Consider the following 16,617-nt stretch of genomic DNA (forward strand, 5'->3'; position numbering starts at 1 on the left):
TCCTTACTGCTGGAGAGGCAGATACCAAAGCTAAGACTCACTCACCAAGTGGCACATAGTTGTACGAAGCAGAGCCAGGAGGCCACCCCAGGTGTGTCTGCTGGGGCCTCCCTCTGTGAGTCAACCTCCCGTGAGAGCAGACAGCCTGAGTGTGAATCACCCTTCCCTACCCGCAGCCTGGACCCTGGCCCTGTGACGGAAGCATGAGAGAGCCTCGCCCGTGAGTGAGTCCCAGACACACCTGACTGTGAGGACCTTGGGCAGTCCATCCACTGGAGCACAGGTGCTCTCAAGTTAACTCCCGCCCAGGGGCTGGGGCAGGTCTCGCCGAGATCGGTGGGGGAGATAAAGGAAGTGATGCCGTAGGAGCCCAGAGTCTGGCCAGGAGGGTAATAGATGTAAGAGATGAGAAAAGTAGAAAGCGGCCCATCTGGGAAGTCATCCCATAGCAGGCCAGGGTGTTCTAGGCCCATCTCAGAGCTTTATTTCCCTGCATGCTGTCCAAGGCTACTCAGATAACATGACAGAGGCACTGATAAGGTCTCTCTTGCCTGACTGTCCATTTCACTCGATGCTATTGCGCAGAAGAAGCCCCGAGCTCAGGCTTGAATGTGAAATCTTCCATTTTAAACACAAGGATTGCCAAACATGTCCAAAACTTCTACAAGCTGAACCTGCCCGACTGGACTGGGTTCAACCCACTGAGGTCAGTTTTCAAGTTCCAGACTTAGCCAAGAGCTAACTTCCCAGGCGGGGCCTGAAGGCATTGGGGATAGAGGCTGACCTTACTCCCACCTCCTCCATGGAGCGGCTGCCTTGCTTGGGCTGGCTCTAGTAAGGACACCCACTCCTTTTTGCCCAGGCCAGCCTGACTCACCTTGGAGAACCTAGGCTAGACTCTGCTTTGTCCTCTTTGAGTCAGGGTGAAGAAGGAGCAAGCAGTGATACTCGAAGCCCACCCACTTGTCAGGAATCAAATACAAATGGAGAGTGCATGCTACAGGGAACTGAAGGCCTCCAGGAGGTAATAAGATCCTGGGTTGAAATGTATCCTTAATATCTTCTGGCTGAGCGGGGCAGTGGTGGCCCACACCTTTAATCCCAGCACTTGGGAGGCAGAGGCAGGTGCATCGCTGTGAGTTCGAGGCCAGCCTGGTCTACAAAGCGAGTCCAGGACAGCCAAGGCTACACAGAGAAACCCTGTCTTGAAAAACCCAAAAAAAAAAAAAAATCTTCTGGCTGTGTATGTGTGTGTGTGTGTGTGTGTGTACGCGCGCACCATGTGAGTGCAGTTGCCCAAAGAAGCCAGAACACCAGATCCCTTAGCTGAATAACAGACATTATGAGGTGCGGGGTATGAATGTTGGGAATTGAACTTGGGTCCTTTGGAAGGGCAGCAAATGCTCATAACCACTGAGGCATCTCTCCAGCTCCACCTCAAATATTTCTGAAACAAATCTATGCTGATTTTGCCTCAGATATTAAGGAATTACTGAAATTCTTTCAAGAGTCAGGAAATCTTCTATGCACCTGAAAATTTTTATCCTAAGAATGTTTTAAATAGCTTTTAAATTATTTTCAATTATGTGTAGGTATGTGTGTGTGTGCATGTGTTATAGGCATGTGTGCATGCATACATGTGCAGGTACATGAAGTCCAAAGGAGACTTTGTGTCTCCTCCTCTGTTACTCTACTAGTTTCCTTCTGTCTCTGTCCCTGCCTGACCCCCCTCACCTAGCACTAGGTTTATAGGCATATGCAGCCACTTACAGATTTTTTTTTTGAGATAGGATTTCTTTGTATAGCCTTGGCTGTCCTGTACTCAGACTGTCCTCGAATTCATAGTAATCTGACTGCCTCTGTCTCCCAAAGTTCTGGGATTATTGGCATGCAGCACCATGCCTGGCTCCATGCCCCAGATTTTTTATTTCAACTTAATTTTATTTGTTATTATTGTGCGTGTTTATGTGTATGCCCCAGAGTATATGTGGAGATCTAAGAAACTGTTTTTGTTTGTTTATTTTTTTGAGACAGGGTTTCTCTGTGTAGCCTTGGCTGTCCTGGATTCATTTTGTAGACCAGGCTGGCCTCAAATTTACAGTGATCCACCTGCCTCTGCCTCCCAAGTGCTGGCTAAAGGCAACTTTTGAGAATTGGTTCTCTTTTCTCACCTTGTTAGGGCAAGGTCTCTCTTATTCTTTCTTTCTTTCCTTTTATTTATTATTTTCATGTGTGGGAGTGTTTTACTTTATATGCTTGAAAATGCAGCACATGGCCAGGTGATGGTGATGCACACCTTGAATCCCAGCACTCCAGAAGCAGAGGCAGGTGGATCTCTGTGAGTTCGAGGCCAGCCTGGTCTACAAAGTAAGTCCAGGACAGCCAAGGCTACACAAAGAAACTCTGTTTCAAAAAACCAAAAAAAGAAAAACAAAAAAGAAAATGCAGCCAGGCAGTGGTGGTGCACACCTTTAATCCCAGCACTCAGGAGGCAGAGGCAGGTGGGTTGCTGAGTTTGAGGCCAGCCTGTCTACAAAGTGAGTCCAGGACAACCAAGGCTACACAGAGAAACCCTGTCTTGAAACCCTGCCACCCCTCCCCCCGTAAAAAAAAAAAAGAAAAGAAAATTCAGCATATGGGTGCAGGGCCCACAGAAGCCAGAAGAGGGCGATACATCCTCTGGAACTTGAGCTATGTGTAGTTGTGAGTCTCCACATAGGTGCTGGAAACTAAACTCTGGTCCTCTGTAAGAACAGCTAATGCTCTTAGCCACTGAGCCATCTCTCTTGCTCCTTCTCTTGTTTCCCCTGTTGGGTGAAGTGACACATGTGAAGCCAAAGACACATGTGCACAGACCTTCTCCTTCCACTGCTTGCGTTTATCACCGGTTTTCAAGGCCGCCACATCTAAGCAACACTCACCTTAGCTCTGCTCTCTGTAACACCCTATAGGCACGGTCACCATGGTAACAATTGCAGAAGTGGTTCTTTGGGAAATTAGACTCTCGTTTGTCCACCTCAAATTAGCTGAGCACCCACATGTGCAGACAGACAGACAGACAGACAGACACACACACACACACACACACACAGAGAAAAAGAGGGGGGGGGAATGGACAGACGGACGGACAGACGGAGAGAAATAACGAATGAACGCTGGAAGGATGGCTCGACAGCTAAGAGTACTTGGCTCTTGCAGAGGGCCCGAGTTCAGTTCCCAGCATCCAGGGCAGGTGGCTCAGAAGAGCCAACACCTTCTGGTACACACGTGAACCCACAAGTACACTGCGCAAACACAGGCACATTTAAGAAAAGTGGTGGTGAGCCGGGCGTGGTGGCGCACGCCTTTAATCCCAGCACTCGGGAGGCAGAGGCAGGCGGATCGCTGTGAGTTCGAGGCCAGCCTGGTCTACAAAGTGAGTCCAGGACAGCCAAGACTAACACAGAGAAACCCTGTCTCAAAAATAAATAAATAAATAAAAATAAATTTAAAAAAACAAAACAAAAGTGGTGGTGGTTTCTCTGTAGAGAAAACCCAGGTAGTATTGGAAGCAACTTGGGGGAGACTAAACAGAAGTCTGTGAAAGATTTCAGCTAGAAGTTGTGCGTACGAAGCCAGCAGCTTCTGAAGGTGGATCTGTCGCCCTAGTTTTACAGCACCGGCATGCTGGCTGTCGTTTGAAGTAGGTATGGAGGGCTGGAGACACGGCTTACTGCTAAAGACACTGGCTGCTCTCCCAGAGGACCCATGCGATGCCTCACAACTAACACTAAGGACATTAACTCCAGTTCCAGTGGATCTGACGCCCTCTTCTGGCGTCTTTGGGAACTGCATGCATGTGGTGCATAGGCGTGCAAGCCGGCAAAAAAAAGTAGCAAAAACAAAAACAAAAAACAATCCACACACATAAAATAACTTTAAAAAATAGTAAAATAGGTCCGTGACTCACAAGCTGACTCGGCAGATGACAGCACTCTCTGTGAAACCGTCGGCTTGAGTTAGATCTTCAGAACCCGTATGAAGGTAAAGAACTGACTTCACCCATTTGTCCTTTGATTTCTGCACCAATGCCTTGGCACTGTGCCGGGCCCCCAACACACCCCTAATTAGAGAAGGAAGGGAGGGAGGGCAAGCATGCAGGTGCCTGTGAAACCACGCCTGTACCCCCAGGTATGTGGAAGGCCGAAGCGGGAGAATTACTAGAGCCCGGGAGTTTGAGACCATCCTGGGTCACACAGAAAGTCTATTTCCTGGAGAGTCCTAAGCTGATTTGCAGGTCAGAGCCTGGGACCTCTTGTCTTAGGACCACCCTGGTTGCTAATGCACATATCTGGTTCCCACCTCAAAACCAGGTATGGGTGGGGGATGTGGGGTTTGGTGACTAACTTAGCCACACTTCTGCGCATGCGCCTTCCTCTCCACCCTCCACGTGTGAACTTCCTGATGCTACCTCTGGTGGCCACAGCTGACTGGATGAGGACTCAAGGTCCAAACTCCGTTGGAAATTAGGAGCTGGATCTGGTCTCTGGCACCGTCTGAACTTTCTAGTACCTCAGACACCAGCCGGCAGAAGATGCCAAGAGGGGAGAAGCCAGGCTTGGGACACTCTAGTAGGCAGCCCTGGGCCTCCCTGGGAGCCCTCAGCACTCCTATGGAGCATTTTCATGTTTTCCTAACCACTCCTTTTTGTGTTGTGGTAACTCGTCAGCTCTATCACTTGGAGGGAGAGTTACTTCCGTAGCTTGTCACTGTGACCACAACACAGCTGACAAGAAGCCACTGACAGGATGGAGGGTTCTTTTGGCTCACACTTTTGAGAGTTCTGTCCACCCCACAGGGCGAGGCAGGGCGTGAGAGGGAGCGCTCAGCTTCTCACTTCACCTCCCACAGAGCAGGAAGCAGAGAGCAGAGAATGCTGGTGTTGACCGGCTTTCTCCTTTTTCTTTTTCCTTTGTTTGTTTGTTTGTTTGTTTGTTTTGTTGTTGTTGTTGTTGTTGTTGTTGGAGACTGAGTTTCTCTCTGTAGCCTTCGATGACCTGGAATTCACTCTGTAGACCAGGTTGGCCTCGAACTCACTGATCCACCTGCCTCTGCCTCCTGACTGCTGGGATGGATGAAAGGCGTGCGCCACCACTGCTGGCTTCAGTTAGCCCTCTCTGGAAATATTCCAACAGACACACTTCTAGGTAGTTCCAGATCCAGACACACTTACAGTAAACACTAACTTCTACAAGCTCCCTGAGGGTGTGTGTGTGTGTGTGTGTGTGTGTACACACACGCATGATGTAGTACCCTCAGAAGCCAGTGAGGTTTCTTTGGTTTTTCGAGACAAGGGTTTTTTTGTTCTTGTTTTAATTTTGGTTTTTCTTTCTTTCTTTCTTTCTTTTTTTTTCTGAGACAGGGTCTCTCTGTGTAGCCTTGCCTGTCCTGGCCTCGCATTGTAGACCAGGTTGGCCTCGAACTCACTGGGATCCGCCTGCCTCTGCCTCCCGAGTGCTGAGATTAAAGGCGTGTGCTACCGCGCCTGGCTTAATTTTGTTTTTCAAGATAGGGTTTCTCTGTGTAGCCTTGGCTGTCCTGGACTCGCTTTATAGACCAAACTGGCCTCGAACTCACAGCGTTCTGCCTGCCTCTGCCTCCCGAGTGCTGGGATTAAAGGTGTGCGCCACCACCAGCTGGCTAAGAGAAGGTGTGTGTGTGTGTGTGTGTGTGTGTGTGTGTGTGTGGCCATGAACTGTAACTCGCTCTTGTAGACCAGGCTTGCTTCAAATCAATTTGAGGAGACACAAAAATGCCTAGGAAGTTTTAGTATCTATTGGTGTTATTTTATGCATGTGTATGTGTGTTGTGGAAACCAGAAGAGGTTTTAAGATGCCCTGGAGCTGGAGTTGTGGATGGCAGAGAAGCAGCTGATATGGGTGCTGGGAGCCGAACGTGAGGACTCTGGGAGGGCAGCAACGAGCCTTGACTACTGCGCCATCGCTCCAACCCTGCCTTCTGTTCGTTTGGGTTTTTTTTTTCCTTTCTTTCTTTTGTTTTTGTTTTGTTTTGTTCCTTTTCTGTACATTGGTATTTTGCCTGGATTTCTGAGAGATTGGATGCACTGAAAGCGGGGTTACAGACCCTTGGGAGGAGCCACGCGGACACTGGGAAGCGAACTCGGGCTCTCTGGTTCTCTGCTAGACCAAGCGATGTTCATAACCGCTGAGCCATCTCCCCAGCCATTTTTTTTTTTGGTTATTGTTGTTTTGTTTTGTTTTTCAAGACAGGGTTTCTCTGTGTAGCCTTGACTGTCCTGGACTCTCTTTGTAGACCAGGCTGGCCTCAAACACACAGAGATCTGCCTGCCTCTGCCTCCTGAGTGCTGGGATTACAGGTATGAGCCACCACTGCTTCTTCTTCTTCTTTTTTCTTTTTCTTTTTCTTTTCTTTTCTTTTTTTTTTTTTTTTTTTTTTTTTGGTCTTTTGAGACAAGGTTTCTCTGCGTAGCCTTGGCTGTCCTGGACTCACTTTGTAGACCAGGCTGGCCTCGAACTCACAGCAATTCGCCTGCCTCTGCCTCCCGAGTGCTGGGATTAAAGGCGTGCGCCACCACGCCCGGCTTATTATTCTTTTAAACACCTGATCATAGCTAAGAGGCTGAAAAGTGGTGGCTTGGAAATCTTCGATTGCCTAGGACCATCTGTAGAAAGAAGCTGGGGTCATTAGAAAGGTCTTGCAGAACCTAGATTTTTTTTTTTTACAGTTTTATTGAAGTACAGGTGACTGTAACCGACATACACTGAGGTCCATACATGTAGCAGTTGGATGAAGCTGAGAGGACATCTGGGATACCTGGCTATGATGAAGGGGATGAACTGTCATGCCGACCTCCCCCACCCCCCGAGTTTCCTAGTGCTCTTCTGTGGTCCTCCTCACTCCCCATCCTCATCCCCCCCCCCCAGGTAGCTTCTGCGCATGCGCAAGTGTGAGGCCCTGTGATTGGATCCCTGGATGCGACATAGAGGCAGACCGGGTTGTTCACGCATCTGGAGTTCCGGCGTTGCGAAGGTGAGACGGTGGAAGAAACCACAGAATCCCCGGGAAGCCTCGGATGCCATGCAGGCTGTCACACGCAGCCATGAACACAGACAGGTGAGGAATTTCACCCAAGGCTGTGCTCTGACCGCCACACGCAAGCCATGGCACACTGAAACCTCCGCCTCCGCACAGGTACACAGACACAAAGCTTATTTTTATAGAATTAGCCAGGCATGGGAGTGCATAACTGTAGTCTCAGCACTCCTAAGACAGCGGCATGCAGATCACAGCAAGTTCAAGGCTAACCTTCTATACATGGTGAGCTCTGAGATCCACCGCCGGCCAGATATACACAGGGAGGCCTCTCAAAATACATAAATAAGCTGGCCATGGTGGTATACATCTTTACTCTCAGTAGTCCGGAGGCAGATGCAAGAAACACTCTGTGAGTTCAAAATCAGGCTGGTCTACATAGTGAACACTTACCTATGAATCAATGAGCAAAAGAATGACTGAAAAGGGGCTGGAGAGATGGCTCAGTGGTTAAGAGCACCGCCTGCTCTTCCAAAGGTCCTGAGTTCAATTCCCAGCAACCACATGGTGGCTCACAACCATCTACAATGAGATCTGGTGCCCTTTTCTGGCCTGCAGGTGTATATGCAGACAGAACACTGTATACATAATAATAAATAAATCTTAAAAAAAAAAGAATGAATGAAAAATTGAACGACTGAACGAATGAACTAATGGATGAAGGTTCTTTTGACTCAGCAGCTTTGTTCTAGGCATTTCTTTTTCCATGAAAATAAAACAGCAAGCCAGAGCAGTGAACTGTCTGTCCCAAGATCTTTGGTCCTGGGGTTGCACCGAGGGGAGGGGCAGCAGGCCTGCTCGGCTGGTTGGTTATGGATTCCAGAACCATCCCCTAAACTCTGTGGCCCAGAGCCCTTTAGTCTCTGAGCACAAGCACTGGGGGAAGGCTCAACAGGACTGAGGAAGGGTCACAGGGCTGGATTTCAGCCTGTGCCCAGCAGGGTGGGCTGAAAATAGAACAGGGCAGGTGTCACCTGCTACCTCAGGAGTCCAGGCCCACTTGGAGCCTGCGTGACACAGGAGAGCTCTAGGTGGCCGAAACCAGCCACTGCCAGTACAGACTGAGAACCTGGCCCCAGCTGACACAGCTTCCTGGAACACAGACAGCCCTTTGCTCTCCAAGCACCAGTGGTTTCTCTGGGGCTTAGAGTGGTAGGCCTGTGGCTGAGATGCCCCTTTCTTCCCTCCTAGGTCCCCGCTTCTTGAGGTGGTCAGAGCTGAAAGGACATCAGTCCACCCTGCTTCCTATCCGGAGGTGGCATGAGAGCTCAGATGGAGCAAAGCAGGCCTGAGTCCCATTTCTAGACCCGCCACTTTCTGTGACTTGCTGTGTATTGTGACTGGCCTGGAACTCCCAATCTGTCCCTTGTCTCAGTCTTCTAAGTGCTAGGGTTATAGGAGCGCCAGTTTATTTTTATATTTGATTGATTGGTTGGTTGGTTGGTTTTTCGAGACAGGGCTTCTCTGTATAGCTATGGCAGTCCTGGAACTCACTCTGTAGACCAGGCTGGCCTCAAACTCAGAGATCTACCTGCCTCTGCCTCCTGCGTGCTGGGACCAAAGGTGTGTGCCACCATCACCCGGCAAATTCATTTTTTAAAATTTATTTATTTATTTATTTATTTTTGGTTTTTCGAGACAGGGTTTCTCTGTGTAACAGCTCTGGCTGTCCTGGAACTCACTTTGTAGACCGGGCTGGCCTCGAACTCACAGCGATCCACCTGCCTCCTGAGTGCTGGGATTAAAGGCATGCGCCACCACCACTGCCCAGCTTGCAAATTCATTTTTATATCTCAATATTTTTCTCAGTTTGAAGCTTGGCGATGCCCCTCCCTCACTGTACTTTGGAGACGGACTCTACCAGACTAACCCCTTCCCGCTTTTGTAGCTCCTGTCCCCTTACCCATCCAATGCCAGCTACCCTGGCCACTTGTCAGTGCTCAGAAGCCCTAAGTTTCCTCCTCCAACCTCAGGCCCCTTACTTATTCTCTCATGTTCTCTCTCTTCCCAGTCGGCTCCTCACAGCTCATGTATTAGTTTATTAAAGTAGCTGCTGCGGTCAAGTCCTTGCACTGGAGACTTAGCTGCAGGAGAAAATGCAGGCATGACCTGGTGCCAGCCCACCTGGCACACCGCGTCCCTGAGCATTCCCAGAAGTCAGAGCACTGAATTCTGAAGTAGCTCCAACAGTCAGCTGCGGGCATGCTGATGAGTTTGGGCTCTCCACATCTCCTTTTTAAAATTTATTTATTTATTTTTTATTTTTAGATGCATTTATTTATTTGTTAAGTATGCAGAAGAGGGCACCAGACACATTATAGATGGTTGTCAGCCACCATGTGGTTGCTGGGAATTGAACTCAGGACCTTTGTAAGAGCAGGCTTAATCTCTGAGCCATCTCACCAGTCCACCATGTCTTCTTTTATGTGCCTCTCTCAAGTTGAGATCCAGTTGGTATGAGTGCTCACTGTCCAAGCTGAGGTCATGTGCTAGCCAATCACAGTCCGTGGTTGTTCATATGCAATATAGCTCACATTGCTCCCTGAAACCCTCTCTGGAGTGATCTGCAGGTTGAATTGCCGTCTCGTCTAGGGACACTCCAGTAACACAGCGTGTACCCCGCTGAACCAGTGTTGATAGGGTTTAGAGCCAGGACTTTGGTGAAATGACTCGGGTTAGATGAGGAAAGTGCAGAGCTCATCGCTGGCTTTCCCCAGAGAGAGAGTGAGAGGCTGGAGTTGCACCCGTCGCTAAAGTGCTTTCTGTGCAAGCCTGAAGACCTGAGTTCTAGCCCCAGCACCCAGGTAAAAGCTGGGCCAGGTGGTTTATGTGCCGATAATCCTGTTGCTGCTTAGGATTTCTGTGCTAACTGGCCTGCCAGGCTAGCTGATCAGACAGGGTTCAAAGAAAAAAAACTCTCAAAAACTGAGGTGGACAAGAGCTGGGTGTGGTGGCGCACGCCTTTAACCCCAGCGCCCGGGAGGCAGAGGCATACAGATCTCTGTGAGTTTGTAGCCAGCCTGGTCTACAAAGTGAGTCCAGGAAGGACAGCCAAGCCTACACAGAGAAACCCTGTCTCAAAAAACAAAATAAAACAAAACAAAAACTACAGTGGGCAGAGGTTGAGGAAGACACCCAACATTAACTTCTGCCTCCACATGCACTGTGCACGTATGTGTGTTCATGTACACATATGTAGGCTCACCTGGTCATACAGATGAACGAGTACTCAGGCTGGGGAGATGACTCAGTTCTTGCAGAGGATTGGCGCCTACTTCCTAGTACCTATGTGGTAGCTTACAACTGTCTGTAACTCCAGTTCCTGATGACCTTATGCCCTCTTCTGGCCTCTGAGGGCACTGCATGTAAGTGATGCACAGATTCAGTGCTCCCCCCCCCAAAGTCATTTTAGGGGGTCCAGCTCTGCACCTACAGATGCTCTTAGTAGGAACACTTTGTTATTTTTATATTCTTTTTTTTTTTTTTCGAGACAGGGTTTCTCTATGTGGCTCTGGCTGTCTTGGAACTCACGCTGTAACCCAGGCTGGCCTCAAACTCAGAGATCTGCCTGTCTCTGCCTCCCAGGTGCTTGGATTAAAGGCGTGAGCCACTACTGCGCGGCCATAATTTTCTTTGTATGTAGGTTTAACCGTAATCCCAGCACTCACATGATGGTTTAAATCTGTTGGTAACCCTCTGGAGCCCTCTTCTGGCCTCCTTCAGTACTGCATGAACTTGGGCACTTTCATGCATGGAGGCAACACATCAAAACATATAAAATGAAAATAAACCAATGCTGGGTGTAGTGGCGCACGCCTTTGATCACTGCACTTGGGAGTCAGAAACAGGCAAGTCTCTGTGAGTTCGAGGCCAGCCTGGTTTACTTAGTGAGTTCCAGGACAGTCAGGGCTACATAGTCAGACCTGTAACAAACAACAGAAAAAAAATAAAAGTCTTTGAAAATAAAAAAAAATTTTTTTAATTAAAAATATTAAATGCACTATTTGTGTGTGTGTGTGTGTGTGTGTGTGTGTGCGCGCGCATGCATGATGGGACAGAGCATGTGTGCCACTATATGTATGTGGAAGTCAGAGGACAACTTTGCTGACCTCCCTCCTTCCACCTTCATGTGTGTGATCTCCTGGGTCCAAACTCCATTTTCCAGGGTTACTTGAATGGTAAATGCCTTCACTCCTGAGTGGTCTGGAAACTGAGCCCAGGTCCTCCGCAAGAGCTGCAAGTGCCATCTTCTAGAGCCCCAACACCCACAGTGTCTCATGTAGCCTAGCCTGACTTCAAAGGTGCTACATAGCTGAAACTGGCCTTGAACTCCCAATCCTTCTGCCTATATCACCCACGTCCTGGATTACAGGTATGTACCACCATGCCTAGTTCGAAATAAAATGTCAAACTGATAAGGAGATCTCTCTCTCTCTCTCTCTCTCTCTCTCTCTCTCTCTCTCTCTCTCTCTCTCTCGTGTGTGTGTGTGTGTGTGTGTGTGTGTGTGTGTGTAGAGGGGGGGTTCTCTGTGTAGCTCTGGCTGTCCTGGAACTTATTTTGTTGACCAGGATGGCCCTGAGCTCACAGAGATCTCTTCCTGTCTCTGCCTCTCTTGTGCTGGGCTTAAAGGAGTGTGCCACCATGCCCGACAGTGCTGTTATATTTTCATCAGGCAGTGTTTTTCTTTTTTTAGGCAGTAAAGGACACATTTTCAAGTGACACCAGGCTGTGGTGGTGCACGTCTTTAATCTCAGCACTCAGGAGGCAGAGGCAGGGGGATCACTGTGAGTTCAAGGCCTGACTGGTCTACAAAGCAAGTCCCGGACAGTCAAGGCCACACAGAGAAACCCTGTCTCGAAAAAACAAAAAACAAACCAAACCAACAACAACAACAAAAACCAAAACCATTTTCAAGTAACCCATATAGTACAGGAGCCAATCCATACATACCCTTAATTTGCCACGACTGGGACTGGCAGAAGCTGTCGGTTGTGACGTTCTCTGTCCAGTAGGTGGCGGTAGATAACTGTACCCAAGCCTCAGGCTCAGTTTCCGCTGGAGGGGGCGTGCTGGCAAGGCTGGAGTTGGGACACCCAAATTGTCCAGCTCCAGCCAGGAGGCCATCCTGCCCTACCCCAGAGAGAGGACCTACAGGTTCAACCAGCCCTTCTAGCCCAGGGGCTCTTGTGGGTGCAGAGAGCTCAGGAAAAGAAGTCAGGATCCGGGAGGCAGAGGCAGGCAGATACTGTGAGTTCGAGGCCAGCCTGGTCTACAGAGTGAGTGCAGGACAGCCAAGGCTACACAGAGAAACCCTGTCTCAAAAAAAAAAAAAAAAAAAAAAAAAAAAAAAAAAAAACTAAAAAAGGAAATATGAAATAAGCAAATGCTAGAGAAAAAAGTCAGCTCTGTGTGCAGAAAGAGGATGCCTCTGGGGGCAGGTGAGGGGCTGAAAGGTGGACAGGAAAGTACCCGATGGGTAACAAGTAGATTGTTTTCTTCCTGTACAGACCACAGCTCATGAGTTCTGAGAGAGGCCCACTTCCTCAGAGTTAGCACGTCCTGTAGCAGCATGGCAGGGTGTCCCCTCCACCAGCTGGTGGTGCACCTGACAGCTACGATGAGGTGTGTGTGTGTGTGTCTGTGTGTCTATGTGTGTTGTGTATGTCTGTGTGTCTCTGCCTGTGTATGTTTGTGTGTTTACATGTACATGTGTGTGTTGTGTATGTCTGTGCCTCTGTGTGTTTATGTGTGTGTATGTGTGTGTGTATGTCTGTGTGTCTATGTGTCCCCATGAGTGTGGAGACAGGACAACCTTGGGTATAATTCTCCAGGGTCTGAGACCTGGCCTGGCATATTAATTAGGTTCTTTGGCCTTTTAGGTCCAGAGAGCTTTTTGTTTTTTTCTTGCGAGACAGAGTTTCTCTGTGTAGCCTTGGCTGTCCTGGACTCACTTTGTCGACCGGGCTGGCCTGGAACTCACAGTGATCCACCTGCCTCTGTCTCACAAGTGCTGGGATTAAAGGTGTGCGCCACCACGCCTTGCTGACATTTTGGGTTTTTTGTTTGGTTTTGGTTTTGGTTTTATGAGACAGAGTTTCTCTGTATAACAGCTCTGGCTGTCCTGGAACTCCCTCTGTAGTCCAGGCTGGCCTCGAACTCATGGAGATCCACCTGCCTCTGTCTCCACCTCCCAAGTGCTGGGATTAAAGGGACATTTTGGTTTTTTTTTTAAGAGCAGGTTTCTCTGTGTAACCTCACCTGTCCTGGAACTCATTCTGTAACCAGGCTGGCCTCCAACTCACAGAGATCCTCCTGCCTCTGTCTCCTGAGTGCTGGGACTGAAAGGTGTCACCACCGTACCCCGACTCCCCGTTTAGTTTTCTAAGCAGTCCTTGTTAGTAGTTGAGCTTTTGGTTTGAGGAAATGGGCTCAGAGATGTTAAGTAATTCCCCAAATGTCACACAGCCAGCGAGTGAAGCACCTTCTCACCAGCCATAACCACCTGTAAGGTAATTTCTACTCAGAGTCCAGAGAGGTCAAGCCACATGTCTTCAGTCACACAGGTAGGAGCCCAACTATATGAACCAATTAGCCCCACTGGCTCTCCCTTGCTGCTCACGAGTTGGAGTGTTGGATAGCATTTATCAATGTGGGGCAACAACCCCTCCAAGGAAACCCACATCCTGTTTCCAGTGCTGCCTCAGAGATATGAATTTGTGATAACTGTCACCAGGAACTGATCTGTGAAGCCCCACCTCTTCTTTCCTTCCTCTCTCCACTGTCACCAAAACCCCAGCAAGCCCCACACAGCCTCTGTCCCCAGGCCTCAATGGTCTGTGGCAAACACCTCCTTCCTTGCTCGCTGCCTTGGTTTCCTCGGTATGGAGGGTATGGAGCCGGAAGGAAGAAGGAAGCTTATCTCAGGGTTCTCGTGGGAACGGAGTAGCGGACACATGTGCCTTGCCTGACGTTCGGCGCTGGTGGTGGAATCTCAAAGGAGGGGTGGTAGAATCGAGGGGCATGGCTGTGACTCCTAGTTCTGTCACTGACCAGCCGTGCAAGCTGAGGCGAGCATCTGTCGCTCTCCAAGCCTTTATCACCTCATCCACGAGCTCCGCGGCTGTGTGAGCGCACGCATGCGCGCATGCATTCATGCTCGCAAACCCACTTCACGTACCTAAAGCAGATCAGTTGTGAGGTATCCCTGCAGTAAGCAGACATTCTCCATCCCCGCCTTTGTGGGTCTCTTCTCCCATTGCAAAAGCTGGTTTATATAATTCATACTTTATATATATATCCCAAGAGACGTAGTGGCACAAGCTTTAAACCCAGCACTCAGAAGGCAGAGGGCGGTGGGTCCCTCTGATTTCCGGGACAGCCAGGGCTACATAGTGAGACTGTTTCAAACAACAAACCAAAAAAACAAATTAGCACCCCACCCCCCACCCCCATTGCTCAGAATCCTGGAGGAGTTCCTGTGGATGCCACCCAATACCTGCCAAATGGGCTCACTGGTCCCGTGGGCTTCACAGAGGTGGAAAGTTGGAGGGCAGTGGGTTGTTGTTTCCACACTGCCAGGGGCAGTTTATCCAACAGGAACACCTGCTTTCTGGGGCTCTGAGGATTGATCCTCAGGGTTGCACGGCAAGCACATTGAATAATGAGCCATCTCTCAGCCCCCTCGGCGGCTAAGCTTTGAGGAGATGTATTGAGCAGCAGTAGAACAGTGTGAACCTCTCAGGATGCCAAGGCAGGAGTGATGCTTCAGCCCTGGAGCTCAGGGTCAGCTTGGGCAATGTAGCAAGACTTTATTTATTTATTTATTTATATACAAGTGCTTTATTTAACAGTTGCAGATCATCTCATGGGTTAAGTGGTGGATATCCAGGACCCAGCAGCAGGGTCAGTGCAACCTCTGAGCCTCTCTTTCTGACTCCAATAGGGTGAGCCCATCCACCCTCTCACAGGGCGCCTTTGACATTTCAGATGGTAGAGCGGCTGGTGTCGTCCATAAATTCCACACGCACCTGTATGCACAGTCCCTGCGAACTAGTCCTGCCTAGCACTTTGGTTACCCTAGCCAGCTTTATGGACTGCGCGTGGCTCCTGTCCATGATGGCTGCGATCTGGCAGAGAGCAAAAGACTTCAACTTAAAAAAAGAAAAAGTGTATAGTGCAAATCTGAAAAAGAACCAGGTGTGGTGGCACACACCTTTAGTCTCATCACTTGGAAAGTGGAGGCAAGTCAATGTAAGATTCACTGTAAGACTCCTTAACTATATTTTCACGCATGTGTGCTATAAAACAATGCATTAAAGTTCAAAAGAAAGCCGGGCGTGGTGGCCCATGCCTTTAATCCCAGCACTCAGGAGGCAGAGGCAGGCGGATCTCTGTGAATTCGAGGCCAGCCTGGTCTACAAAGTGAGTCCAAGACAGCCAAGGCTACACAAAGAGACCCTGTCTCGAAAAACCAAAAAAAAGGAAAAAAAAAAAAAAAAGAAAAGTATGTTAGCAGCAGGAGTAGCGTTGCGGCAGTTTTGCCCAGTGGTTAGAAACCACAAGTGTAAATAACTTTAGCTTTCCCCTCCCTGTGCCCCTCCCCCCAGACGGGGGCTTTCTGCGTTAGCCTTGTAGATCAAGCTGGCCTCGAACTCACAGCGATCCACCTGCTTCTGCCTCCCAAGTGCTGGCCTGGCTAGCTTTTTTTTTTTTTTTTTTTGGTTTTTCGAGACAGGGTTCTGGCTAGCTTTTTTTTTTTTTTTTTTTTTTGGTTTTTCGAGACAGGGTTCTGGCTAGCTTTTTTTTTTTTAAATAAAGATTTATTTATATGCTCTGCCTGCATGTATACATGCACACCATAAGAGGGCATCAGATCACATTATAGACGGTTGTGAGCCACCATGTGGTTGCTGGGAATTGAACTCAGGACCTCTGGAGGAGCAGTCAGTGCTCTTAACCTCTGAGTCATCTCTCCAGCCCATAAATAACTTTAAATTCAGTAAGAAAACCCATGTGTACATGCAGGCAGAACACTGTATACATATAAATAAATATATTTTTAGCTGGGCAGAAGTGGCACACGCTTTTAATCCCAGCATTCGGGAGGCAGAGGCAGGTAGATAGCTGTGAGTTCAAAGCCAGCCTGGTCTATAAAGGCAGCCCAGCTACAAAGAGAAACACTGTCTTGAAAAACCAATAGGACAAAAATAAAATAAAACTGGGTAATAGGCTTGAGTAGACACTTCTAAGATGTCGTTATGTGTGTGGAAAGAATACACACCTTTAATGTTCAGAGAAAAAGCACATCAAAATCTTGTGTGAAGAGTATGTGTGTGTGTGTGTGTGTGTGCGCGCGCGCGGTGTGTGTAGGAGTATATGCATGTATAAGTGTGTGTTGGTGTATGCCCACACACTCAGAGGCCAAAGGAGCATATCAAGTGTCCTGCTCCATCAGTCTCCACCTTATTCCCTTGAGGCAGTCTCTCAAGTAACCTGGAACCAGC

At 48.8% G+C, this 16,617-nt stretch overlaps 1 long non-coding RNA gene and 1 pseudogene across 2 annotated transcripts; one reads left to right on the forward strand and one right to left on the reverse strand.

The window, feature by feature from the left end:
• Positions 1-611: 611 nt before the first annotated feature.
• LOC311607034 lies at positions 612-11,463 on the forward strand. The gene is made up of 4 exons (XR_014782511.1): positions 612-706; positions 923-1,024; positions 6,945-7,134; positions 11,279-11,463. It is a non-coding gene; the product is annotated as an uncharacterized lncRNA (long non-coding RNA).
• Positions 11,464-15,017: 3,554 nt separating this feature from the next.
• Positions 15,018-15,228, reverse strand: LOC311607294 (small ribosomal subunit protein eS28-like; annotated as a pseudogene). The gene has a single exon. The product of its transcript is annotated as a small ribosomal subunit protein eS28-like (transcript).
• Positions 15,229-16,617: the final 1,389 nt, after the last annotated feature.

Source organism: Acomys minous (assembly GCF_964271855.1).
Source record: "Acomys minous genome assembly, chromosome: 10".
In the NCBI taxonomy this organism is placed as follows: Eukaryota; Metazoa; Chordata; class Mammalia; order Rodentia; family Muridae; genus Acomys; species Acomys minous.